Source organism: Lissotriton helveticus, chromosome 7, assembly GCF_964261635.1.
Source record: "Lissotriton helveticus chromosome 7, aLisHel1.1, whole genome shotgun sequence".
NCBI classification, from domain to species: Eukaryota; Metazoa; Chordata; class Amphibia; order Caudata; family Salamandridae; genus Lissotriton; species Lissotriton helveticus.
In genome coordinates, this window is record NC_136068.1 from 984,258,859 (window position 1) to 984,285,783 (window position 26,925).

The following is a 26,925-nucleotide window of genomic DNA, read 5'->3' on the forward strand; positions in this document are numbered from 1 at the left end:
AATAATTTGCTTTTGCAGAGCTCATGTTGACATACAGACCTCTACACTATCTGTCTAAGCCCGCTGATGTAGCTCACTAGGATTTGAACCTGTAGTTAATAGGTTTCTAAGTCTCTGCAGTAGGTACCTTAATCCATCTGTACTAGGTGCAGTACTTTCAGGTGGCCTGTGACTCACGTTTTAGTCTGTAGCACAGAGTGTTTATTTATTAATCTTCTGTTTTCTTTGCACCTTTATTCTAGTCATCTATAGGCATCTATATCTCTGCATGAGCGCCTTGCTGCTTATTTTTCTCTTTCATTCTTTTTTTGTTTAAATTATTTTATTTTCTAAATCTGTCGTTCCTGTCATTATCTTGCTCCTCATGTTGGTTTCCCATTTGGGTCATTAGTTGACCTTTTGTTTTGGAAATATAATTGCTTACTCTCCTTTTACTGGCCTGCTATCCAATCATTCACAATTTCCTTCTGTCCTTTTCAGCATTGGGCATAGAGCTATTGGCCTGCCCACGTCAGACCCTGGCTAACTTCACTGTGAGTGACAGTGTTCGACTCTTTCACATGGAGCACATCCACAGACATAGTCAGGAGCACAACTAGACCTGAACTTTGGGGTTGGGGGGATAACACTTGAAATGTTTGGGGCAGTACTAACACTTTAAGCAGTGAGGGCAGTAATCCACAGAGCCAGTATGGTGGTAAGAAACTGTGGGGCAGATTTACAATTACTGGCGCATCCCTGCATATCAGCAGGGATGCGCCAGTAATTGTGCGCCGCAGCTCCGCCACCCTTGATGCGCTGCATTTACAATGCGGCGCACCATGGGGCAAAAGCGGCACAGATGCGCCACGTAAAAGCGGCGCATTGCTGGAGTTGCATTGCAAGTGCGACGCAGCTCCAGCAGTGATCATGGGGGCACTATGTGCACAATGCTGCGTCAATCCTTGCGCCTGCTTCAAGCAGGCACAGGGTTTTGACGCAGCATGTGCCCAAAAGTGACTGAGTGAAATCTTGTAGATCTCACTCAGCCACTTTTGGGAGGCGTTCCTGCGCCGGAACGCCTCCCCATGCGATGGTACGCCTCTTCTGGCGCAGGGCTTTACAACGTGACGCATCTGGGAGATGCGTCACATTGTAAATACCCCGCACCATGGCGCAGCTTTTGCGCCGCCGCTGCATCACAAAAGTGACGCAACGGCAGCGTAAAAGCGGCGCAAGGGGCTTGTAAATCTGCCCCTGTGTTTTAAACATTGGACAGACCTAATATGATTAGGTCAATCTGGGTTTGGTGGATTAGATATTTTATAGGCTACTGAAAGTGATCTGTGGAAAAGGGATAGAATGCAGTCACACCTAAAATGCAGCTCCAGCAGATTTCAATAAGCAGATTAGAACCGGTTTTTGCGAAGATATTTCAAGGAGACAACCGTTTTTGCCAATTGATCCAAAGTCCGTCTGTGGTAGGACAATGTGCTCATGAAATGTTTATTATTGCAGATCCAAAAAGTCTCTCCTGCCCCATTGCTGACTAAAGGTATGTTTTCAGTCTGCCCACTGGGACATTGCAACATATGCATGTTGGAGCATGTCTCCGTACACTGAGTTTAGTATGATAACGCACCTGATGTTGTGCTGTAATTAAATCAATAAATGGGAAGAACGCCTTCTTTGATCCATTTTATGTGCAGAACCTGCAAGAGTAATGCCACTATTTTTCATGAAAAGCATAATGATGTAGAAGAAAGCTTTTCCGCCCACCAGTACATTTGTGTGGCATACATAGTGAGACAGTAATATTTCCATAGTTTCCAGTCAATGCTGTAGCTGCTATATGCCATCAAAGGCGAAATGGACTATAATTAGCTATTCTTCAATGGTATACTGATATGGGCAAATAATAAAATAATGCCAGCACAGATCACAATCCTTGGAAAACCTGTGCAGTTTTAATTGGTCAGACTAAACATTTCTGCTGTTAATATTCAGTGAACTGTATTTTGTGAAGTGTAGGCAATCTGTCACTTTGTGAGATGATGATTTCTTATTCCTGATTAACGTCAAAGTGTATCCTTCAGAAACACTCACTCATTCTTTGACTGCCGCATTGTAAGGTGTGGTTATTTACTTACAGAAAGAAATTATCAGCAGCCCCACTGTGTGTAAATATAACACACCCAACTATGGCATTATGGACCAGATTTGAAAGTGTAGCTGGAATTGACAAAATAAAACAGGTCCACCTTTTATCCTGAGATGTTATGCATGTTAGTAGCATTTGCCTAGTGCCTTTTCACCATTCATATGGTTCTGTAGTGCTCTAAAGTCTGACGTGCATGTTTGTACACGTTTATGCTTTGCTGGATGCAGCCTTATACAGGTTGTACATTTCAATGGGATTCAGCCCTGTTTCTCTGGTGCTGACATCAACTTAATAACCCTAAACTATTTCCAGCCTAGCCTACTCTCTGAAGACCTCTGATTTGCAGTTCATTACATAATTTGCTGTTTTCTTCAGCACTATATACACACCACAGAATGGCTGCTTCACAGTATCAGAAGCAAATTCAGAGGTGAAGAATAAGTAGAATCTACAAGGTTGTAGGAGGCCGGGAAATTGACATATCAGTCAAGTCTTGTCAACCTTGTGCACCATACGTATCTATTTATGTCTGATTATTGCATTTTAATGTTTGGGTTTATGTTAAGAGTAAGGGGGAGGACTCCCCATTGCACATAAGAGCTCCCTCTGAATCTCCACCTCCAGCACGAGAGACCCCCTTTCCAACACTTAACGCCTTCACTTCCAGATCCAGATAAGCTCCAGAACCACCCTTTGCGGCACCCTCGCTTACAGACCCCACGGACCTTGCGCTTCTTTCAACACCACCATTGCCAACCTCATCGCTCTCCACTTCATCGCCTCGATGGACTACATACTCATCGGAGACCTGAAATTCCACCCAGACAATCGCAGCGACCTTGACTCCACCGCCCTCCTGGACAACCTTGCCAACCTTGGATTAAAGCAGCTCGTCACCACCTCCACCCACAAGGCGGGACACATCCACAACCCCATCTTCGCAGAAGTGACTAACATCCACTTTAACCACACCTTGCAGACCCTCTGGACAGACCACCACTGCGTGCACTTTTCTTTCAACACCACCACCGTACACAAGCCCCCCCCACGCCCACCATGAAGGAATTGGAGCAAGGTCACAGAGGGGCACCTCAACTCCACCCTCACCTACGACCACGACCTCTGCCAACTCTGCAGCCCAGGAACTACACCGCTGGATCACTAGCTACGCAGACAAGCTTTCACCCCTCACAACCCCGACGGACAAAGCCCCTTGAGGACCGCCTGGTTCACCACTAACCTCCAAGAAGCCAGAAACTCCTGCAGACGCCTAGAAAAACGTTGGAGAAACAGCAAAACCACTGAAGATCAGACCACCTACAAGAACGCCATGACAGAATACCACCAACACATAAGAGCCACCAAAAGGACCTTCATCCGGAACAAAATGTTCACCAACGCCAGCAACTCAAAGGAACTTTTTAACATCATCCAGCAGTTCACCAAACCTCACAGCGAAGCCACGGACATCATGCCATCGCAGGATCTCTGCAACAAGCTTGGCTCCTACTTCCACCTGAAAGTCAAGGCCCTCTATGACAACTTCAGTGAAAAGACTCCAGAGACCACCCTCCCCTCCAGCAATGACAGCCAGCCCACCATCAACACCTGGATACCAGTCACCACTGAAAATACCACCACTACCATGAAGAGCCCCTACTCAGGGGCCCCCGCGGTTCCCTGCCTGCCGCACATATTCCACAGTGCCACCGCCACCGTAGCACCTGACTACGCCACACTATCAACGCCTCCTTCGATCTGGTATTTTCCCCAATGACTGGAAGTGGACTGAGGTCAAGCCCCTCCTCAAAAAACCCTCGGCTGGCCCAACGGGCCTGAAAAACCTACCGGCCCATCTCGCTCCTTCCCTTCGCAGGCAAAGTCACCAAGACATTTGTCAACGCCCTGCTGACCACCTTCATCGAAGAAAACGCCATCCTTGACCCTTCCCAGTCTGGATTCCGCCGCAAACACAGGACCGAGACCGCCCTCCTTGCCGCCCCCAAAGACATCCACATCTACTCGACCCGGAACTGCGGTACACGTTGGGAAACAATCTGTCACCAACATCGTTAATTCTCACATAGGGAACTTTATCAGGACTTAAATGATAAGAGTATTTGTAAGGGAAACCTCTAGGGTAATTACTTCCCTTCTCTGTTGCGGCAATAGCTGCCAAGATCTCATCATCAATCTTACTTTTGGAACGTGTACCTGCTGCAACTACATATGTCGCTACTGCTGTCTTTGCTGTTTCGTCAGCAAGACTTTTGCCAAAAGCGTGAACTCCGATGCGCTGATGACCAAGAGTATGAATCACAAACACGAGTGGCAGCCTTTCTTTAAGCTCAGCCACTCGAACCCAGAGCATTTTGTGTTTTATTGTGCTACCTTTGGAATCACGATATTCATTTTCAGCCCAAAAGAATAAATTGTCATTGTAAGACTGAACACAGTAGTAAGAGTCACTTACAATCAGAGTAGTCACACTAGGATCAGCGTACTCCAGTGTGAGCACCAGAGCACGTAGCTCTGCCAATTGGGCGGTGCAGTTCCCTAATGTCTGTGTATGCACAACATCGGACTTCAACTCTCCATTCACCATAGTACCAACCACTATTGCGCAGGCCAAAGAATACGCATGTTTTGAATCCATCGCCGGTTGCGCCGAATCGTCAGTGTACATGATACAATGAACATCCTCCAGCGGGCGCATGGTCAGAGGAGCCGGATGAACAAATTCAAACTGCAAGGACTCCTGAGATTGCAAAGAGGGATACAAAATGAAAGTGACATCCGGAGGCGTGAAAGATGTGGCCCATTGTATCCACCGAGGGTGCAAAGCTTTTGGATTCGGTATACTGGTTTTCGTCACTGCCTCCAAGGCAGGATACGGTGTAACAACCAACAAACGTTTCCCCTGCGATAGTGCCTGTTCCTTCAGAATCGCCATCTGCACTGCTGTCAAAACTTTTTCCACAGTGGAAAAACGCATTTCAGTCAAAGTGTACAAGTGTGACTTGTAAGCAATAGAGACTGTGTCACCCTCATTAAAAGTCAGGTACGTGAAACCCACCGCCCCAGGTACAATTGTTATCACCAGGTGGGTGTGGTTATCACGAGCCAGTAAGAATTTAGATTTTAGAAGATCAGCCTGCAAAGATTGCAAGATGGCTGAATGTGCAGGCAGCCAGCACGATTTGTTGAAAGTAGGTTGTACCAAAGCGTAAAGAGGCTTGATACGCTGGGCATATTCAGGAATGTAAGTACGCCCGAAGTTTAAAAAACTCAGCAAAGATGGTAGTTTTTTCAGAGTTGTTGGAGCACGCAGCTGTGCGCATTTCTGCAGGAAGTGAGGTGCTAAACCTCAACCTTCATTGTTGAGCTCATAGCCCAAGAACAACACAGTATACTCTGCAATGTGTGATTTTGCAAAGTTAAATTTGTAACCGTAGTCCGCAAACATACAAAATATGTGGTCAATGCGACACAGATGCGGCCATAATTCGTCGTCTGTGAGATAAATTTCATCCACATACGAACATGCATCTGGGTCGTGTCCCTCCAAAAGAGAGACTATGCGGGCGGCAAAGACGCCAGGACTGTTCTTGTAGCCCATAGCTAATCTTCGGAACTGTCTCTGTTTGCCGCCACAGGTGAAAGCTGTCCATTGACTACTAATAGAGGACAGATTATGGCCAAAAAAGCCATTGGATATGTCAAGTGTGGTCTTAAACCTTTTAGCACAAGACTATCCACAAGGGCAGAACTGTGAGTATTCTGTACCGCGCAGGTCCGATAATGGGAGTTTAAATGCCGGTATTCCAATACCAAACGGTACGAGCCATCTGGCTTGGTCACAGTAAAAAGAGGATTATTCATCATTGGCACACAGGTTTTAATTACACCTTGATATTCCAATTGTTGAAGGATTTCTGCCATGGGAGCTTTCGCTTCACGCCGCATGGGATATTGAGGTTGGGGCTGTGGCATAGACCACAATGGTATCTCATGTTGGGGAGAAAATTTGTCCCATCCACAGTGAGTACGGTAGAAAGCCGGTGCAAGCACCTTGGCCCACTCTTCTGCAAAATGCAGATCCTGCTCCCTAGGCACAGTGTGTGCGAAACTAGGGAGGATTACCTCCTCCCCTTGCGGAGCAGCTAAAACAAAAGGTGGGGTCCAGTCAACATCCCCCCACAAAATGTCATAGGTAGCTGTTAGATTCTCCCAAAATACCTCTTTTATAGTACGTTGTATGTCACCTTCAATTAAAAGGACTATTTCATAAAGTCTTTAAGGGAGCGCCACTCTAGTATCAGCTGTCTCAACAGCAATGAACATGTCAGTTGCTGTCACCTTCAGAAGCTGACGAAACGCTTCCTCCACTATGGTAATTGCCACTGCGCTGTCTAGCAGCGTCAGCACCCAAGTCAGGTTCCGAAGCTGTGTTCTCACTATCCGTGGCATATCTCGCTGTTAAAGCTGCAACTTTCTTTTTCTGAAACTGGGGTCTTTGATGTGAAGAGTCGTCCTGCTTGCCTTTACCGTCTGTCTTGCGGGGCTGCTCAAGACTTTGTCGGGCACCCCTACCTCTGCCCCCGTCCTGTGGGTGAGACCGATGTATCCTGCAAAGAGCTAGGAGAACATTGATCATGAATCTAAAAACGATCAGGTGACTTAATAGTAGTGCGGTCGCGCTAATCATATGTGCGCTCAGTAGACTCAGGTATTGGTGATGCAGGACGGGACCCCTGTTTCTGTTGCTATTCCCCTGTTTTTTATTTTTATTCCAATTCTGCTTAGGAACATTGAGGCGGTCATGTTTGTCAGATTTCGCCGCCTGAGTTTGCTTCTGCACTGCTTTGGCAAAAGGCTTAACACCCAAACTATTATGGCCAATGGTCTTATATGCCGCTGTAATAATTTTCGGTAACTGACGGGGTTTATCGGCCTCGGGGACATCTTGTAAAGCATTCGACACCTGGAAACTCACCGCATCTCCCTTGACATTAGCAAGAATGAGATCGGAAACTACGTCAAACACTCCCATGAGTCTCATTCCCAATTCAACAGCCGCCTCCGCTCCGTGTTCATCTTGGAAATGGTTAATGATGGAGGGTAAGACAGCCATGGAAGGAGTGGCGAAGCACTTAGCATAGACTGTCGCAAAAATCTTGCCCCAGGTTTCACAATCGGGCACCTCCGGTATTAAGTCTTCCTGAAAACTAATGGTGAGAATCCTGTGGTTTTCAACAGGAGTCATGTTAGGAAATACCGCTTCCAGTTGGTCAAATTTCTCAGCAATCCAAAAAGGCATATCATCCTTCTCTTGGGGGCGCTTGCCCATAACCGTATTAACCATGACAGGATTCATTTTAATCCCTGCCGGTCCAACTGGACGTGTCGCAGCACCAGTTGCCCCCACCTGGACGTTGCGGGTCACATATTGAACTAGAGCCTGGTGCACTCTAACCAAAGAGGTATAGAGCACACGCAACTCCTCAATTGTGACTGTGTTATAACGCGGATGTGGTGTGTAACCTGCCAAAACCAGCCATGTGGCCCCTGGAATAGACAAAGGGCCCAACCGAACTGCCGTTAAAGATTGGGGAAGGGCACCATCAAACCAAATGCGATGCTGCCAAGCATTAATAGGGACCTCCAGAGTCCTATACGGGGTGTAGTAGAGGCATGGCTGTGGGAGTGTAAACGTGAAACAAACCGAAACCTGCGTCTACCGCAGGAAAGGTAACCCATGAGTAGAAGCACTCAAATGGGGTTGCTGCTGCAGCACTCACCACAAAAACAACCGCCAAGACATCCACAGTGATGCCATACGTCTGCAAATGATTGCGGACGGCCACCCTACTATGTTGTGGGATGTCAACGTCAGCCACAAAGACCAGGAAAAGAACAAGAACAATGCAAAGTAATGTAGCACAACTGGGTGGTAATTCACTGAAAACCGCTTTAAGTTATCAATGACCTGTTTAACTATAGGTAGGTTTATCCGTCACTACTGTCAACTGGAAACAATAGTGAGGGAGTCATGGACTGATATAAGCACTACTCGAGAGTCTCAAAATAAGACCACTACGTTAGGTGCGCCATGTTGCAGGGATTCTGCTCCTACACAGAATGTGCACAGAGACCCAGGACCTCAGTGAATTGTGGTGGACCCAAAAACTCACCTTAGTACCTAGAACCCCTAACTGACTAGCATCTGTGCCTCATTAGCTCTTCGTCCTACAGCAAAGGTACCAATGATTAGGCAACCAGAACATGGAATGGTGGCAATCAAGAACACTCTTTCGTTTGTTATTCTCATACCAGTCCACAACAGGAGTAAAAAGAGACACGGGAAAGGTTAAAAGGTTTATTTTAACGTTATGCTCTAAGATGCAGTATTTTTGCTAACACAAGCAGACATATGATTAGAAATATTATGGTCAGCATTGTTACAATTCCATAAAACACAAAAGAAGAAATCATATTAGAATGATAGTGGAAACAGGACTTATAGTGCCTAGTATGCCACCCTCCCTAGCTAGGAACTATGTTTTATAAAATATAGAAGGTCTCTTAGGCTTGTATAGGGGACCCCATACCGCCAAGATCATCAGAAGTGAATCACATCAGGATCTGCAAAAGCGCTTTCTCTCTGGGAAATGGATTTCTTCCAAGTGCCTGAAATCATGCCTACAGTGCACTATTAAAGGCACCAGAATCTTCGTTATATGCAGCTGTCTGCATGTTATGTCTAAAATATGAGCCGATCAGCCCGAACAACAGATACATTGTTATGATAACCTTGGAGGCTTTAGCACTCACTGCGCAGACTAGGGTCACGATGTAAGTCTAGGGATTGTTAAAAACAAACCAATCTCATGTGAAGACATTCACATAGCCTAACTTACAACAATAGTTATATGCAGTGTTGTATGCAAAAGCAGCAAAAGAATAAAATGGTGTTTAACCTTCTAATAAGCTTATGCTAACATAGCAATGTGTGCAAACAAGGCCCTGCCCTCACTACAGTATCTTCTAGTCTGCATTATTTTACTTGTAAACATAACACTTTATCCTGTGCAATGGGCCCTGTACCATTAACTCCATACCCATACCCCGCACCCTGTAGCCATAGCCCCATTTCCATAACCTTTACCCTTAACCTGTATCCAGTGGAGAAGTGTGGCTCACTGGTTAGAGGAGGTAGACCCTGAAGCAGAGGTCAGACCCGGGACCAGGGTTCAATTCCCGACGCGGCAGGGTCTTGAGCCCAAATATCCACGGACTCGATAATTCTCGTTTCGGTGCCTACTCGAATCATGGGTTCACACTCTGCAGCTCTGGGCATCAGCCTGCTTAATCTCCACTACGGCCCCTCCGCGGCGGGATGCCTGGCTTTCACCTTGGGGATGCCCAGTATGGGTATCTCACAGGGATAAAGCCAGGACGGGTTCCCAAGGCAAGCGCCGAGATGCCTACGGGTAATCGAGCGCTATATAAGAACGCATAACGCATAATAATAATAACCATGCACCTTTAGCCCTGTAGCCCTAGCCATATACGCTTTGACCATCGTCCTGTACCCATAACCCTGCACCCACAGACGTAGCTTTGCATCCTTAGCCCTGCACCCAGAACCCTGTATGTCGAAACCTATATCCATAACTTTGTACCTTTAGCCCTGTATACATAACCTTTACTCTTATCCTTGTATCCTGTATTATTGTTCTTGTACCTATAACTTTGTAAACTTAGCCCTATACATGGTACCCTTAGAACTGTGTGCCTATCTCACACAACTTCTCCTCCATCACAGTGCTAGGGAATATACTCCTAGACAAGATAAGAGGACCTCTCTAGTTGCTCGCGTACAATACTAAAACACATCCCACAGAGGATCACAACGAGTACAACACACTGCCAAGCCTACACTCCCCCACAGTGTAACATGCTACCTTAGTGAAAGTGCTCTTCAGCATTCCACATCCGGGTATGAAGCTCTGTATAAATGTTACAATACAATGATTGGTGTAGAAACGGGGAGAAGCACTTAAAGGTTGCAATGCAGACAGCTACCAGGCCTGAGAGTGCAACTACATGGCACCGTATAACAAGGTCTACAGCACCCACAATTCACCTTCCTTGAGCCCACAATTTTCTGTGATGAGGGAAGTGAACAGGCTGGGAGGGCTCATCAGTTAAACTTGATGTCAAGTCTATATTTCTTACATCCAGTTTCAGTTTGAATAGTATCTTCTGTTGTGATCGGCTTCAAATAACTAAGAAAATCAAACCAATGTTAACTGATAGTATCTTGTGTTCTCTCTTGTTGTAGAACAGTGATACTCAAAGTACAGCTCGGGGGTCGCATAAGGCCCTCCTGACGTTTAAATCTGGCCACCCTGTCAACAGCGGCAACAGGCTGCTGTTTACTCTACTCAGCAAAAACATTAAAATATGTAAAATACACGTCATGCATTAATATACAATTTAGTTGAAGATAGAAAAGGAAGCAGCTAGGGTGTCCTGCAGAACTTAACTCTAGGAACGGCAAACGACCTTTACAACATGGTCGTTACACCGCAGTATGTTTACATCGCGGTCATTACAATGCAAGTTATTACTACGACTTGCGCTGGATGGCTCTATACACTAAGGAATAGAATGATTTACTATTCCAACACCTTCCCTACTGTTACATAGACTGGAGTTGCAATAATAAATAATACTATTCCTAAGTCCAGCGCCCTCCAGCGCTGTTGTAAGGACTTGGGGTGTAATAACTGAGATGTAACGTACCGCGGTCTAACGACCGAGTTGTAACGTCATATATTTAAAGATATCTTGCAAGAAATGTGTAAAAATGCAGATAAATTCTGTTCAAATTCAAAATGTGTATTTCATTAACATGCAGAACCGTGGTACTTTAGCACATCACATTCATATCAGTGCATTGAGAAGTATTAAAAAAAGTATAGCTTTCAATCATGGATTTAGAAGTATTCATGCTGTCCCCCACCCTGACAACACAGCCAATAGTGAACTAAGAGGCAAGTCAGTAGTTGTGTGCACACTTCGGGTGGCCGGGTTTGCTATATACGTGGACAACATTATAGTTTATTAAATCAACCACAGGAGAAGATTTTGTACAGTGCACATCTTGAAGTCATATATTTTAAGGTCCTTTAATATGTGATAATGAAGTAAAAGGAGGGCAAGTGAAATAAAGCAATTCCCCAGAATTACACGATTTGATCAAGTGGGTTTTCTGGTTTCACATTTTTCAGTTGAGGCACTAGATCTACATTCTTTGCATCCCCTACACCCACTTTACCCCTTCTCCCTGACCGCCACCCTGCTGGCATCAATGCGGCCCTCGGTCACACCAAAGACAAAACGTTTTGGCCCCTGGGAAAATGTTTGCGAGCACCCATGTTGTAGAATGTTCTACTTTTTATACAATCTTATATAGTAAAGAGAAACACTTCTACATATTGAAGAAATATAAGTTTTTGAATTTAAAGACATGTTATCATATTTGTTTCATGTGTACATGTGAAATATTTTCCGAACTTGGCATGGGCTTATATAGCTAGCCAGACCTTTTGGTTCTGCTTTCCATATTAATTTGTTGGCTCAATGTTGCAGTGTGTTCTGCCCATATATTGTGCCAGACTGTTTTGCTTTTGATCCAATTTAATGGTTAAGTCAGATTGCAATTTACTATTTTGTAAATTACACTTTTAGAAAGTTGTAATGTTCTTGCCTAAAACTAAAAGGCCTTTCTGCCAGCGTTCAGTTTCACATGACTGTTGGTCGCTTCCGTGTAGTGAAATGTGAATTGCTCCCAGAGAGTGGACAAAGGGCCCTGGGTGTAGGCTGAAAACTTCCTTTCTTGACAGAATGGTCTGGGGCCGGGATGTGCCCAGAAACTTGTTTAACTTTAAAGGGGTCTTACGTCGGGTCTTAAGTAGATGTAGCTTACACCTGACCTGCCCTCTCTATTACCCTGCTAATCAGCTTGGCTCCAAACCTGTGGAAGGCAGAAGCTGCCCCAGAGCTTGTTTTTGAGAGACCACAGAGGAGCATCTGCTCATTTCCATGGCTACACTTCTGGGTGGGTGCAGGAGCTCTGCATATGGCTAGATGGCTCTCTCCAGGGACAGGGGCCTCCTTATGCCCCCTTAGGACCAGATGGGGGGGGGGGTATTTGGACTCTGCTGTCACCTCAAGTGCCCTGCAAGATAGCTAGTTTGCTCTTGAACTTGGGAGTGTGGGCTGGAGGGTGGCTGGCTGTTAGCAGAGGGGCTGCACAAGAAGCCCCCATAAGCATGAGAAGAGCACTAGGAGACAGGAGAGGAGACTGACACAGGGAGTCTGTACAACCAGCTCCCTGACTACGAGACCCTGCAACTACTTCGGGGATGGGGGTCTCTGGACTTCCAGAATCAGCCTTCCCTTTCCAGTAGTGAGCAATTTTCCTCAGTTGTATGTCCTAAGCACACCCTTTATTGCAGATGTCACCGTGAGGGCCCTTTCTCTGGAACTGATGGCATTGTTCTGACTTGGTTCCCAAACATGTCTGCTTTATAACATTTTCAAATGACCTTTGACCTTTCCATCCCTGCAGCCTTCAGAATGGCAAACAGTCACTTGTGCACTTGTTTACTAAGTCCTTTTGTTGCTAATCTGTAAATAACTGTGAAAGGTCTGTGCTCTGTCTCTCTTTGAAGACTGTTTTTATTCTGTCGCTGCCTGCTTAGTTGGGAAAGTGGGTGTTTACTGTGTACTGGGGCAGATGAATCACTGGCGGGCCATCAGTCAACACATTCACCTCATGGAGTATAAATACTTATTTTTATAACACTCCAGCTGCTGTTTGTGTGAACACATGGGAGGAGGGGCATTATTGACTGACCTACATCATAAACGTTGGTGACAGGGGAGTAAAGTACCATTTACACACATGCCAACCCACACATTGCCACCGTGTGTCTCACAATATGGGCTCATTTCACACGGTCATACGGTGAAGAGTCAATATCACATGGTGAACACCTTGTGAGCTGGAAACCCTTTCACTGAGTGTGTTTTCAGGCTGTGTGGGGTGGTTTTGAGGTACTTAAACCACTGGATTTCACCAGTGGCGGCTGCGCCATTAGGGCAGAGGAGCGCTGCTCCCCGCCACCACCAGCAAATAAAACGATGATAAATCATTTTATTTTAATTCCCTGGACCCACCCTCAAGACTCTGACGAGACTTGGGGGCGGGTCCAGGGGAGGACTACAGGTAGGGGAGAGGTGGGCACACCCTTCACTGCCCATGACGTGTTTGGCCGGCCGTCTCAAGCCGGCCAAACACCTCCGGCGCAGTGAAGCTCTCTCCAGCCCGAGCTGCGTTGCTGGGGCTGGACAGAGCAGGCACAGACTCCCAGTCTGCCTGGGAGCGCAAGTTGCTGGTGCTCAGGCCAATCCTGAAGCTGCTCTCATGCGAGAACAGCTTCAGGATTGGCCGCTGGGCAGGCTGGGAGCCTGTGCCCAGAGCCAGAAGCAGAAAGAGCTGATGCGGGGACAGCAGCGTTAAGGTAAGTGTTTTTTGTTATTATTTTTTTTTTTTGTCCCTGAACCCTTCCCACCTCCTTCATCCCCACCTCCCCACTCCCAGCCCACCCCCTTACTGTGGCAGGGGACGGGCTTCTACTGCATTTTACAATTTTCCCTTAACACACATAGTGGTAGCTTCAGTTGAGAAGCATTTTGTTTTGGCTCAAGTAGGGGGAGACACCCAGTCACACCCCGCCCTTTCCCATGTTTCTCCAAAGCAGCTCAACCTGCAAAACTTTTAAGCTCTGCCCCCATCCCCAGGCCATGCCAACACCAGTGTCCCTCCAACTTATACGAGGCTATAATGGGCTGAGAGCCCTGCTCTCATCCTCAGTCATGCCTCTTCTAAGGCGCCACATCTAAACTCAGAGGTTAAAACAGTTTCTCATTTTGGCAGGTCTGCACTTAGACTGCTCACTGCCTTCCAAAGGACTCTATTGCCTGGTAGTGCAAAGTGCCGTGATAACCGGCTAGGCCCTTTCAAAAAGCACAGCTTTATTTCAAACACTTGACACCAACAATCCTAGGTGTCTTGCTTTATTAATAGTATTAGGAAGCAAGTGTTTCATGCATTTTGTAATGGATAAGGATAAAAACTTATTTTATTTATTTATTTGAGGGTTTGTATAGCGCCAGAATCGACTCCGAGGAGTATCTCTGCGCTTTTATGGAAACGTCATAACTGTGCAGCGGAGGATGTAGGATATTTTATTAAAAACAGAACAGAGTGGTTTTTAGCAGTTTCCTAAAAGCCAAGTGATTAGGACATTCTCTTAAAGAGAGGGGAAGGTCATTCCAGTATTTTGGTCCGAGGTAGGATAGATTTTTTCCTCCTAGTTTCGCTCTCCTAATTCTAGGAATTGCCAAAAGGGGATGGGTACTAGACCTCAAAGATCTTGAGGGATAATAAGGAATACATTTTTCTGCCAAATAACCAGGGCCAAGGTTAAGCAGTGCTTTATGAATGATACAGCAGGTCTTAAATTGTATCCGCTGGCGAATTGGTAGCCAGTGGAGTTTGAGAAGAAGGGGGCGAGAGGGAGATCTTGGTGGCATATTCAGGACCTGGCACGCCGCCGTGTTCTGAATCACCTGCAGTTTATTAATTGATGCTTCATTAGCCGAGAGCAATAGACTATTGCAGTAGTCTAAGCGGCTCAGTATAAGAGCTTGGGTCAGTGTCTTTCTTACAAAGTCTGGAAGAAGAGGAAAGACACGTCGCAATAGACCCAGAGTGTTGAAGCAAATTCCAGCTGTCTGGGCTACATGTTCTTTAAGAGTGAGGGCCTGATCTAGCCGGACTACCAGATTTTTGACTGAATTTTGGGGAATGGGAGGTTTACCAAGATTAATGGGCCACCAGTTGGGAGAACCTGGGGGCATCTCCAAAAAGAAGAAGTTCGGTCTTCCCAACATTACACAGGAGAAAATTGTTTCTCATCCATTGCGATATAGCGTTCATGCCTGAAGAGAAGGTCTCCTGGATAGCTGGAGTTAATTTGTCAAATGGAAAGAGAAGCTGCGTGTCGTCCGCATAGGATATTGGAATAAACTCAAATTTCCTTAGAACATTTGCCAAGTGAGCCACGTAGATATTAAATAAAGTAGGGCTCAAGCAAGAGCCCTGTAGGACTCCCTTGGTAAGTTCAGTGGATACCGAACGATACGAGCCTAGATTCACTGTCTGAGTACGGCCAGATAAAAAACTTGCCAACCAGCGGAAGGCAGAATCTCTTAATCCTACTTCTTTTAGCCTTCTGAGTAATATCTGATGGGAGATGGTGTCAAATGCGGCGGATAGATCTAATAGCACCAGAATCATTGAATGTCCTTTGTCTAGGGTCATTCTGATGTTATCTGTGACCACTAGCAAAGCTGATTCAGTGCTATACTTAGGCCTAAAACCCGATTGAGAGGGGTCTAGGTTGCCTGACAATTCGACATGACTAGAGAGGTGTTTGTTGACATGCCTCTCTAGTAATTTACTCAAGAAAGGCAGAAGTGAAATAGGCCGGAGATTGGTCAACTCAGTCAAGGGAACCTTCGTGTTTTTCTGAATAGGCATTATCTGAGCTGCTTTCCATTCAGATGGAACATAACCTTCTTCCAGGGAAAGATTAAAGAGATATCCAATCAATGGAGCCAGCTGAGGAATTATTTTAGGTCTCTTTACTGCGGCTCTGAAGAAATGTTGTCCTGTGTGTGTGTCTTCCATTGTCCAGCAAATGACCGAAGGTTTCTAGGCACTTATAGAGATATCCTGTCACTTCTACAGAAACAAATAGAGAGTGAAGTAATCAAGAGATACCAGTACCTTCTGTTGCTCTCATTTACAGAAGTCCATCACGCCAAAGAGCAGCATGGATTAATAAGTCAAGAACACACAAGTCTGTAAATTCATTTTGCATATAAAGTGTATATTGCTTTAAGGTAACTTATAGCATCTCATTCAATAATATAACTAGGAAGGGTGCTGCCACCTTACAGCGCCACACAACTGTACTACAGGGCTAAAAAACACATTGTAAAGTAAATTGAGCTCGAACAGGCAATACGTGAGGGCACCTATATTTTGAAGTTACTGTGCATACAACAAAACATTTCACTAGAAAAGAATACACAACATCTAGTAGAACCCATTATACAAAACACCAACCACACATCCAGCAGAGTTCTGATATTCCATGCAGTTGTATATCGATTTCATTGAGCTCACTACAGTATCACTCATAACAACAAATTATACCAACTTCCAACAAAAAGCATGAAACAGAATAATTTATAAACATTCAGCATACTCAAAGACGCACTATACGCTGGATATCATTGAGTTCACAACAGCACTTTACTCGCCGCAAAACAATGTAAAACTCTAAGTTAACAGAAAATAGGCTAAATCAGCACTTAACCAGTACTCTACAGTTGTGGAAGAAGGGATACTGCAGAAACCTACCAAGGCACCATACACCCAGTTACCTAAGATACCTTCTTCAAGCCTGGCAGGGCACATACCAAGAGTGGCACATGGCACATGGCGCATACTCAAATTGGCAAAGATCCCCTGCAACACACACACATCAAACACCACTAACCGCTTTCAATATACACAAAACCAAATACGTACACATTGACATCATATTAGCCCCACACACTGCTGATGATCCAGCTAAAAAACACAGAAATACAACTGTGGTCTGAGAAGTAACGCAGGAGGCTAGGGCTGAACGTACACTCGGAGAGTACGCTGAGACCGTACTAATGCCAGGACACGTGCTCTGCAAATCACTCTAACCTAACATTTAAAGGAATGTGTCTTGTTCTGAAGGAATCACCCAGAACGTGGTGTCATATTGTGGAGCCCACATCTGAAATATTGTATCCAGTTCTAGTGGCTACATCTGGAGTATTACATCAACTGGATACCAGATAATGAGCAATGTGTCACTTGTTGAAGCCAAATGTTGAGAATGGTGTCTAGTTTAAGAGGTGACATTTTCAGGATTATTTTCAGCTCTGGGAGTGACACCAGGAGCGTTGTGTCCAGTTTCAGAGGAAACATATTGAGTATTATGTCCAGTTGTCTAAGCCACGCCTGCTGAATCGGGTCCCTTGTTGTAGGTAACACCAGGAGCAATGTTGGACTTGTACTCTCAATTCACCTTATAAATGTAGGCTTGCAAGCTCAACATTCTTAGTACTTCAGATGGCCAAAACATGAATTACAGAAAGGTACATTTGTGGCACGTGTCCTGTTGGCATCTGAGTGCGGATCATTTTATGAAACGAATTCTATATGAGCAAATAAACTCATCTACGTTTGTGCAGTAGACCAGCAATGAAACATTTAGATTAAGACTACAAATATGTGTTGGGCGGAACAGTGTTCCGGTCTAGGAATTCGCCCTGCTGTGCCCGCATGCCCTGTCCACCCTCGACCCCTGCTTTCATTTGCATCCTCAGAGGTGATAAATGAAAGCATATTTGTCCATTGAATAGGGATAGACCATGGGGATTTTGACCCGCAAAAAAAAAGATCCACGTGTTATTCTCCATTCTGGGGACAACTATTCATGGTAGCCGCATATAAATACGAACACTTTGAGTTTGGAGCATAGTTTGGCAATTAGAACTGAATAAGGAAATACCAGATGGGGATAGGGTGTGTCCTTTAGCGGGATCTAGTAAGGTGAAGTCAGGGATTGTTGAAGGCGCAATCAAATGGACTGGATAAAGAGATAATTTTCTTTTCCACTGCTTGGCCCCTTTAAGAAATGGAAATTGAGAAAGGCTCTCCACTGAAGAATGGATTTCTCAAATTAAGGCCTTAGCCACTTTGGAAAAGCCACTGTTCAGCATCTTTAACTGTGGAGATGAAATCAAAGCGACATGGGCTGACTTGTGGACTATGTGACTGGAAGGTTCATATCCTTACTAATATACAGGGACGTAGCTTCCATTGGTGCAGCAGGTGCAGTGGCACTGGGGCCCAGACGCCTGAACGCTGATTATTGCCTATTTAATTCCTTGCACTAGAGCCCATGACACAGTTACTGTTGATATATTGGTAATACGCGTGCCTCTTCCCTACTGCTTTCTTTTCATGTTTGTAGCTCCTTTCTTGTTCATTTCTTCACTGTCTTTTCGTGCAAATCGACCTTTGGGTTCATGTATCCATGGGTGTGATCTTATCTGCATTACTAACTGGCTTAAGGCGATTGTGATTGTTAATGCTGTATCACGCATTTAATGTATTCCTCTTTATGTTGAATTGTGACTCGCTGTTCTCTTAAACTAACTCTTACTCTGGAAAGGTTTATGGAGGGTTCGTTGATTTATAAAACGATCTATCTGGTCTCTTGGTATGTGTCATCATTTCAACTTTTCACAGAATTGCAAAATATTGTGAAAAGAGAAATTCACCTGGTTAACTACAAATGCCAATTATAGCTACAAGCTCTAGCGAAACGGTACTAATGTCATTTGGAACCGGTACCAACATGCAACAGAAATATCGTGCAGAGCGACAAAGTGCAGAAATGCTTTCTCACCTGCTATGGAAATTCTTGGCAGGCCGTGAGTGTGTCTTTCTCCCAGGTGTGCTCGAGTGCTGTGCCTGTGGCGGGCCCTGCCATGCAAAGAGAGAGGGCTCCCTCTTGTCCGCAGTCCGGACCCGTGCCTAGGAACCAGCTTCTAATAGCCCAGGTGGCACCAGTACCGGGGGCGGGGCCCGTGCACCGTGACACTCTGCAGTACAGAGCCGCACCCAGGCGCGCGCACACAACAGACACACCTGCAGCCTCGCACGAGAGCAGGGAAAGTTGCCTCCTGACCATGTTTGCGTGAGATAAAAACAGAAACATGCTCTCTCTGCAGAGATTCCGCCTCTCCGGCAGAATTGTTTGTTTGCTGACCCTTCAGTGTGGCACACCGCCCGGCCTCTCTCTCTCTCTCTCGCTCTCTCTCTCGGCTCGGGCACCAGGACATTCCACTACAGGGACGTTGGGAGGTTTTCCGAACAGACCAGAGTCTCCGAGAGGGCAGTGGGGCTGGCAGAGAGTCAGTAACACGTCAGACCAGGACTGGCAGTTGGCTCACCCATCCCCAACCAGCCCTGCCTTTCGATGGGACACATTAGAAAACTTCTCAATTTCCCTGACGCTCACCCACCCGCAATGTCCCTGCCGCCCCTCCCTTCCCCACCCACAAAGGATATACATACCTGCCAACTTGAAGAACAATCTCACCAAGGCAGCGGGGCCTCGTGCCTTGAAGTACCTAGTAGGCACTTTTAAACCCTGCCCCCAAGCCCCCTCCTCCCAAAAAATAAAAATAAAATGTTTGCCGAGGTTGGTGCCATATTCTGGGCGTTTTACACGCCCTTTACTGGACGTCGGCAGTTCAAAACCTCAGAAAACGAGCGCAAAAACCACTATTTACAATGGTTTCTGCTCGTTTTCCTCACCACTGTGTTATATCTGCTCCTCACCGGTGAGACCGTGTGATGGGAGCCGATATCCTGTGCCACATGTTGGCACCGTGTGAATTGGCAGGTATGGATTAACCGGTGATGCACAGCCAGGCCACATGGTTGCTTGTGCCGCCAGCTGCCAGATGCCACCCATGCCCTAAGGGCAATGTTTAGTATTTCCAGGCTGTTCAACCAAATGCCCTAAGTATCAAGGAAATTGTAGTTTCACTTTCCCCATTATAAGTATGGGCCTTTAAGCCTCAAGATGCTTATTGGTAAAAAGGGACTCTTCATCACATGATGGGCCTTAATAGATTAATCTCAAATGTAGGCATCCTGATGACAGTGATGTGTACAGGCTGACATTTACCTTCATTTGATCATGCAATTAGGAGTATGAAAAAGACCTTCTTAACCACAACAATAACACTTGTGCAAAATGGGGGCCAAGTGCTCTCATGTCCAGTGTGATTCTTTGAACCAATCCTTTCATTTTCGGAAAATATCCTTTGTACGGGAATTGTAGCTTTTATTACCATTGCAGGTATGGTCTTAAAAATAACAATATATAAATAAACTTCATAAAATGCTAAGACTTGCATGACACATTGCAGCGGGACACTTGATGGCTATAAATAGTGCAGCAATGACGCTGGAGAAGGCTCCACCAGGGGTGTCTCATAGGCTAATTAAATATTTGCTGCACTCTTACAAAGGTCAATTTAGCTGCTAAGAAGGCTTCAATTACTTACTGGTAATTGCATTACTGTGAGTCCTTCCCTAGCTTTAATTAATTACAATGTGAGGCAGTCATATCTCCACAGACACCACCAATCAGCACAAACTTTTGCCCAAAAGTTATGCCCCTCACAACATCCTGTTTGTGTCAAGCCAAAGATCAATCAGTTGGCATTGAGATAAAAGGAAATGAAATAATGAATTCAAGTGAGGGAAGGACTCAGATTAATGCAATTACTGGTGGTAATTAAAGCACTACCTCTTCATCCCTGGAATTTATTACAATGTGAGATCTACCCAAGATTAACCAGGAGAACTGTAATTGAATGCTCAGATTTTTAATATGCGTCAAGCCATCCTCATAATTATTCCAAACAGCAAACAACATTTGAACCAAAAACATAATTGAAATCCATTTTTTAGGGCCACCACTTTTATGGCATTTATTTTTTTAACATTTCCGTCTGTATTTATCCATACTTATTGTTTGGCCAACTCATTGGTGTTTATCAAAATGTATCTTGTGCTTTGAGAATAAAGAGCTGTACAATGGGGGTGTGGCCGGAGTGTCAAAATGGGGGTCGCACTTTAGAAGCACTCAGACCACTCCGTCATCTGCTCCCTAATAAGCCACTATCGATGAGAACTCATCCTTCAATCCTGCTGCCAGGCTGCCCAGAGCTCCCGATCCAAACCTGGAAGTGGTGCTGATGACCTCTTGGTGCCGCGGCGGACCCTGTCTCAGAGCTCCAACCCGGCGTGGGCCTAAAATGGCGGCCCTCACCGAATCCAGCACCAGCGCCAGAGCTGCGTGGTGGCTGGATCTGCTGAGAGCCCTGGACCGTCAGCGTTCTGTGTGATCCTGGGACCCTGCATCTCCTCTGGCGGTCTGAAGCAGTGGGAGGAAGACCGCAACTGCTGACCTGGCCGTCTCCTCTCCTCCTGCCTTGAGGTAAGCCTTGGCTGCTGGCCCAAACGCCCTCCACTTCCTCCTCATTCGAGCTAGAAATTTTCGATGTTCCGGCTTCACCTGCTGAGCGGCGATCATGGGGAGAGACGGGGCACCGAAGACCCCCGCCACACAAACTAAAATGGACCAATATATGATCACAGAGCTCGGTGCGACAGGAGCCACTGCGGGGAATGATGCTCCTACCACTACAGACCTGACCACTATCCTTCATGCCATCCGCACCTCCCAATCCTCGGTGGAGGGCAAGATTGAAGAAGTCCGGGTTGACATGACTCTTATCAGTCAAAACCTCAGCAATGCTACGGCCCGAATCAAAGAAACCAAATCCCGCATCTCCACGGTGGAGGATGATGTCCAACAACTTAAAACCCAAGCCTCCCGCCTTCAGACCCATACTGATTAGCTACATAGAGGGGCCGAAGATGCAGAGAACACGTCAAGGCAGAATAACCCCCGCCTGGCGGGGTTTCTGGAGGGTTCGGAGAAGAGCTGTACGTCTGACTTCATTGAACGCTGGCTGCTCTCATGGATGATCGAAGACTCCCTCTCCCCCTGGTTTGCCATCGAATGGGCTCACCGATCTCTTGCCCCCAGATCGCCACGGGGTGCGCTCCACAGGCCTATAATAGTGCGGATCCTCAACTTCATGGATCCGGACTCCATCCTGGCTGAAGCATGCAAGAAGCAGCACCTCAAATATCAAAGCCAGACAATCATGATTTTTTCTGACTATATCCGGGAAGTTCAGGGCCAACGACGCTCTTTTGGAGAAGTCAAACAAAAGCTGCATGCCCACAACATCCAATACAGGCTTCTTTTTCCGACCCGTCTCCGGGTGGTGTTCCAAAACCACACCCTTTACTTCGAATCCCCTGAGGAGGTCTGGACGTGGCTGACGGAAGAGCGCCCTTTGCGGCTCAGCACCCGGAGCCCATCCCCCGGAGACCACACCGGGGGTGTCTGCCAGGGCCTCCCTGGGCTGCGCCCGCAGCGCACCCACTCACGCAGGAGACGAGGCCCGAGATGGGCCTGATCAGACTCACTGCTGGGTCCCTCTCGACTTCCAACATCCGGAGCACCCCAGACTGATCTTCTCACCCTACATCATTCTGGCTCTTCCAACCGCTCAGACCCAGGGGGCACTTCACCCCGACCGTCACTGCCGGACCTAGCGGACACAGATCTATCCCGGAGCACGACCCTTCTCACAGGTCCACCTTGTACCCACACTAGCCTACCAATTGCAACAATCCCCTTGGTTCATGGTACTGTATTTAAGTTCGGCATCATTTATCCCTCTTGATGTACTCTATCACAGAACATCCTGCAATGAGGAGGGGTTCGCCACGATTCCCCGTTCCCAAGCATTTTAGTTTGGTGTCTTTTCAAGTTCTCTTCTGTTAGGGTCGACAGATGCTTCCGTTTCCCGAAGTATAGGGAGGGGGGAGGCTTGGGGAAGGGGGCCGTTGTCCCTGTTTTTTGTTCGCACACTTTGTTCACTACACTAGCATTCCTCTCTAGCAACATGGCGAAGGCATACACGACCAGCACTGTAGAGATACACCCACTACCTCACACAGGCGGAACACTTCACCCGCACCTGACACCCGCTATAGGTGTCTCATCCTACGCTCATACTCCCATGACTGACAACCGTGACGGGAGGGCGTCGCTCCATATAATGACCTGGAATGCTAATGGACTGTTAGACAGGGTCAAGCACACAGCAGTCCTGCGATATGCACAACGTCACACTGTTGACATATTGCTGCTCCAAGAAACCCACCTTGTAGGCAATAACTGCTCCTTCTTGGCGAGATATGGCTATAGCGGAGTTTGGCACTCCGGCTTTAATCGGGGGTCGAGAGGTGTGGTGGTCCTGGTACACCACGCCCTCCCATTCATCTTGCGCAAGGTTACTGATGACCCTCAGGATAGCATTGTTGCCTTGGAAGGGACCATAGGAGACCGGACCCTGAACCTGCTAGCCGTATACTCCCCACCTTCGCTGATGGCCCCCACACTTAAGAAAGTTGCCGCACTGGTTGCCACCCTACCCCCAGGTATGGCCATCATTGGGGGGGACTTCAACGCAGTTATGAAGCCTGACTTTGATACCGCCAAGGCACCCTCAACCTCTAGAATCACTTATTCTAATCTCTTATTGAATTGGGCTGCCGCCCTGGGGGTCTGTGATGCCTGGAGACTTTGGCATCCGATGGCCCAACGCTATACCCATGCCTTGGCATCCCACCACACACCTGCACACCTTGACAACGTTTTCATGCCGGCCCTGAATTGTCGGGAAATTCAGGATATCACCATCCTCTCCAGAGGTATATCTGGCCACTCCCCTGTGGCGAAGCGAGTGGGTGGCCTCCCGGAGACTTTGCGTCTGATCTGGAAGCTAAACGCCTGGTTTCTCCAGGATAAAGAATTTAGAGACTCCGTGGGCGGTGAGCTCCGCCACTACTTTATCACTAACCAGGGCACTGTCCCCTCCCCTGGCACCCTGTGGGAGGCTGATAAGGCTGCCATTTATGGCTTCACCAAGGGCCAGCTCAAACTCAAACGAACTGCACAAGATTCCCGGCTTACACTCCTAGAAGCTCAAGCCGTCCTCATTGAAAGCCAATTCCCGGGAGGAGAGACCGAAGCCCAGGATAGGAGACTGGCATTTCTGAGGGATGATATTAAGCAGACCTTCCTGGAGGCTGCCAAGCTGCTGTGAAGATCCTCTGTAGCATGAGTCTATGGGTGGGGAGACAAAAATGGGAAGCTCCTTCACTGGCCAGCCACCTACCCAATGGCCAACCGCATAATTCCTGAGGTAATAGCCCCAGATGGAGCGGTTCAACGATCCCCAGTGCAGTGGCCCAATGCTTCACAGCATACTATGCTACCCTATGCTCTGCACAGCCTCCCACTCTCTCACTCTCGGAGCGACTTCATCGAGAACGGATCCCTCTTCCACAGTTCAGTGAGCCTGAGGCAGAGGCGCTGGACCTACCAATCACTCATGAGGAGGTCAACAAAGCCATATCTTGTATGGCTTCTGGTAAGACCCCGGGGCCTGACAGACTCCCGCAGGAGGTTTATGCGATCTACCATGACACGCTGGTTCCCCACCTTCTGGAGATGTATCATGAGGCGACTGACAAGGGCTTGTTCCGCTCTGAAACTGATATGACCACCATTGTGGTGATCCCTAAATCTCAGCCTCCCTCGAAGCGCTGCTCCGACTATCGCCCCATCTCCCTCATCAACTGGGAGCTCAAGGTGTTTACCTCCATCTTAGCCAACCACGTACGACTGTAACTGGCCAAACTGGTCCACCATGACCAGTGCTGCTTTATGCCCTCTCGGGGCACCAGACACTGCCTCAGATGTCTCCCCCTTGCCCTAGCAAACCACCAACAACTGACCCCATTCCTGTCCTTTCTTCTCATTGATTTCGAGAAAGCTTTTGATTCAGTGGACTGGCACTACCTGGAAGCGGTGTTGATGGAAATGGGATTTGGGGCCTCCTTCTGCAAACTGGTAAAGATGCTATATTGTATGCAGCAAGCCCCAGTACTGGTTAATGGAGCTCTGTCGCAGCCCTTCCCCATCAGGAGGGGAACGAGGCAGGGATGCCCCCTCTCGCCCCTCCTCTCTGCTTTGGCGATGGAGCCCTTTGCCTGCCTTATCCGGTTGGATGAGCAAATTATGCGGTGGAAATGGCCCGGCCTGGAGGAGGACAAAATCGCTCTTTACGCGGACAACATTTTGCTATTTCTAACGGAGCCAGTGCAATCAGGACCCCTGTGTCTCCAGGCGTTGAGTCTCCGGCCTCCGCCTGAACACTTCTAAGTCCGCCCTGGTCCCCCTTCATCTCTCTCGAGAGTGCTTTGATTGGCAGTCTACGATACCCCTTTGACGGCAGTCCTTCAAATACTTTGGGATCTGGATCGCCCTCCTCCCAGACCTTGCCTGGTCGCTCAATGTAACCTCGCTAGTGAAAAAGGCCTGGGCTGATCTCCTCAAATGGCAGGCGCCGCAGCTGAATCCTATGGGCAGAATAGCCAGATTTAAAATGATGATTCTGCCCTGGTTCTTGACCAAGCCAAGAACCGCCCCAAAAAAACGATTTGAACTCATCAAAGCCCTGACCAAGAGCCTACCAAATCTCCCTAATGCCTTACCACTCTCTCTACCCAATTGTGAAGAATTTGCCTCCTTCTTCGCCTCTAGGACGGAGTCCATTTAATCAGATCTACTCAAAGACCTTCAATCCATCTCAGACCTGGTAAAGAACCCTTCACTGCCCCGGGCTGGTGCTGAAGCTTACGACCTCCCGAAATTTAAACTAAAAAACAATGCTACTTGGTCCCACTTCAACACCTACAGTGAAGATACCATTTTAAAGACGCTAACCTCCTTGAAACCTTCCAATCACTTCATAGACCCGCTCCCGGCAAATAACCTAAAAGACTTCATTCCTCTGTTACTACCACTCTGGACTAAGATCATTAATACGTCCCTCCTTCAAGGATCCATCCCAGACAGCTTGAAATCAGGTCAGGTCTTGCCTATCCTTAAGAAACCAACTGCTGACCCCTCGGACCCAAATAACTATTGTCCGATCTCTAACATTCCTATGCTTGCCAAACTCCTGGAAAAATGGGTTAACATTCAGCTGAACAACCCCATTGATCATTTCAACCTACTTAAACAATTCCAATCAGGTCTCAGAGCATGTCACAGCACTGAATCAGCCATGACTCATGTATTAGACGATGCCCTAAAAATACTAGACCGAAACAAAGCCTGTCTACTAATCCTACTTTACTTGTCTTCAGCCTTTGATACCGTCAAACACGGCAACCTGCTTGATCTCTTGAAGCACAGAATGGGAATGTCTGGAACAGTATTTAAATGGTTCGCCTCTTTCCTCCATAATAAATCACAAAGTTTCAAGGTCAACCGATCCCTGTCCAACCCCATGCCAGTCACTTTAGGAGTTCTGCAAGGCTCCTCCCTCTCTCCCACCCTTTTCAACATTTTTATGGAACCACTTATCAATCTTCTCAACCTCGCCAAGATTCACTTCCACATGTATGGAGACGACACCCAAATCCACATCAAGATCCACTCACTTGATGACATCAAATCGCTCCACTCCACCCTACAAAAAAATCCAAACATGGTTGGCCGAAAACCATTTGAAACTAAACTCCCTCAAAACGGAATTCCTCTTAATCGCTTCCCCTAACAAAACTCCCACTATCCTGGAGTGGATGAAACACTTAACAGCCCTCAATGGTTAACCTCTCATTGTGGACTCAACAAAATCGCTAGGGGTAACACTTGACAGTAACCTACCCATGCAGAAACATATCAGCGCCTCAACCAAAGGAGCTAACTTCCACCTGAAGACCATACAAAAACTGAAACCCTTTCTGCCCGCACACGATTTCAAACAAGCAGTTCAAGCTCTTGTAATCCCTC

The 26,925-nt window shown here is 46.9% G+C and overlaps 1 protein-coding gene across 1 annotated transcript in view; it reads right to left on the reverse strand.

Moving 5' to 3' along the window:
* The window catches only part of LOC144769486 (protein NDNF-like), a 75,579-nt gene extending 56,503 nt beyond the window's left edge, over positions 1-19,076 (reverse strand). Inside the window, exon 1 of the mRNA XM_078653613.1 lies at positions 18,805-19,076. The gene's annotated coding sequence lies outside the window, so the exon portion shown is untranslated. The remainder of the gene's footprint in view (positions 1-18,804) is intronic.
* Between the last annotated feature and the right edge of the window lie 7,849 nt (positions 19,077-26,925).